Source organism: Akebia trifoliata, chromosome 11, assembly GCF_017979445.1.
Source record: "Akebia trifoliata isolate Shusen 1 chromosome 11, ASM1797944v1, whole genome shotgun sequence".
Classification (NCBI taxonomy): domain Eukaryota; kingdom Viridiplantae; phylum Streptophyta; class Magnoliopsida; order Ranunculales; family Lardizabalaceae; genus Akebia; species Akebia trifoliata.
Genome location: NC_141385.1, coordinates 32,078,322 through 32,080,763, shown reverse-complemented (window position 1 = coordinate 32,080,763; position 2,442 = coordinate 32,078,322).

Genomic DNA, 2,442 nt, shown 5'->3' with positions numbered 1-2,442 from the left:
TTCTAATAGATGAGCCTGACTCATGATTTTCAATAAAGTCAAAATTAAAAGTGAATCCTTATTGCACTTGTGATAATCTAAAACTTCTAATTTTCATATTGAGGGGCACTTCCCCTTCTGTTCGGAAGCATATTTATTTTCCCCAACATTAGGGGCATGTCTTTTCAAAATATGTTCAATTATCTCCAGTGTAAGGTCTTATCAAACTAGGGGCATTTTTGTTCTTAAGCCTGACCAATTCTAGCCTAAAGGGATAAGGAAAATCTGAAATTAAAGGTTACCCCTTCGATAGCATTTTTTGAAAACCCCTGAGGTTCAAATGTTGACCTGACCATTAAAAAAAATGATTCCTATGGAGTGAGATTTTTACTCCAATATTTTACTCAGACCTGCTCAGATTTTACTCAGACCCGCCGAGATTTTTTCTCGGATTTTGTTCAGACGCCGCCGAGGGTTTTCTTGGAATTTACTCAGACCTGCTCAGATTTTGCTCAGACCCGCTGAGATTCTTTCTCGAATTTTGCTCAGACACCACCGAGGGTTTTCTCAGATTTTACTCTGACCTGCTCAGATTTTACTCTGACCCGCCGAGATTCTTTCTTGGATTTTGCTTATACACCGCCGAGGGTGTTATCGGATTTTACTCAGAACTGCTTAGATTTTGCTCAGACCCGCCGAGATTCTTTCTCGGATTTTGCTCAAACACCATCGAGGGTTTTCTAGAATTTTACTCAGACCTGCTCAGATTTTGCTCAGACCTGCCGAGATTCTTTCTCGGATTTTGCTCATACACCACCGAGGGTTTTCTCGGATTTTACTCAGACTTGCTCAGATTTTGCTCAGACCCACCGAGATTATTTCTCGGATTTTGCTTAGACACCGCCGAAGGTTTTCTCAGATTCTACTCAAACACCGCCGAGGGTTTTCTCTGATTTTACTCAGACCTGCTCAGATTTTGCTCAGACCCGCCGAGGCTCTTTCTCGAATTTTACTCAGACAGTGCTGAGGGTTTTCTCAGATTTTACTCAGACCTGCTCAGATTTTGCTCAGACCCACCAAGAGATTCTTTCTCTGATTTTGCTCAGACTCCACCGAGGGTTTTCTCGGATTCTGCTCAGACACCGTCGAGGGTTTTCTTGGATTTTATTCAGACATGCTCAGATTTTGCTCAGACCCGTCAAGATTTTTTCTCGAATTTTACTCAGACAGTGCCGAGGGTTTTCTCAGATTTTACTCAGACCTGCTCAGATTTTGCTCAGACCCGCCGAGAGATTCTTTCTCGGATTTTGCTCAGACACCACCGAGGGATTTCTCAAATTTTTCTCAGATACCACCGAGGGTTTTCTCGAATTTTACTCAGACCCACTCAGATTTTTCTCAGACCTGTCGAGATTCTTTCTCGGATTTTATTCAGATACCGCCGAGGATTTTCTCAGATTTTGCTCAGATGCCACCGAGGGTTTTCTCGAATTTGCTCAGACCCACTGAGATTTGTCTCAGACTTTACTCAGACCTGCAAAGATTTTACTCAGTTTTATCTGATTTTCTAAAAAAACATGTTGCACGGATTTTATGTTGATCTTACACAGTTTGCTATCCTCTTAGCATGAATTTGTAGAATGGAGGTGCATATTTTCAAAATCATTACTACACAATTGCACATACGTGCACTCACATTGTATTCGCATTAGTCAAGGAGAATTTTTCAAAATTCAAGGATCTGACATTTTTTCCAAGGAGAGGTTACCCTCAAGGATTTGGATGTTTCAACAAATTGTCGAATCAGGCTGCAAAATAAGCTGTTACTAGCTTTGGCATTCAGATGTCACACTATCTACCACAATAGATTGGGCATCTAATTTGTTTCCACCCTCTGCCAAAGAGGGGAATCTGTAGATACCTCATTTCGGCATCTGCCTAATTCGACAATTCGTCACCCGGTTTTGGTGGATTCCTAATGATGAATAAAAAAAAACTCGAAGGCTTGTGAGTACTGCTTTATTCTTTCCGTTTTTAGTCTTTTTATCCCCCCTACTCGTCACTACTCGACCTAGAAATTTACTCACGCTACACCTTACACCCGATTTAGCAATCACGTACATTTAGGTTCACTGCACAATTTGATAACTTAGAGACTTTGCTACACTAGGAAAATATAACTTTGGAACTTAGAAATAGTCACACAGGGACTGAAAGAAACTTCACGCTGAAATCCCTAAAAATCTATAAAAATCACAAAAATAACGAAAATACCTTTCATAAATTTTGGATCTCTGAAAAGCCTCGAACGTACCTCTATTGCACTCAGAATGTGATTTCGAGTCTAACGGGACCAAAATCGATGAAAACAGAGAAAATTATAAAAATTGGTAAAAAAAAACCATCAAAATGACGAAAATATCCCTCATAAAATTTGGACTTCCGAAAAATCTCGAAAGTACC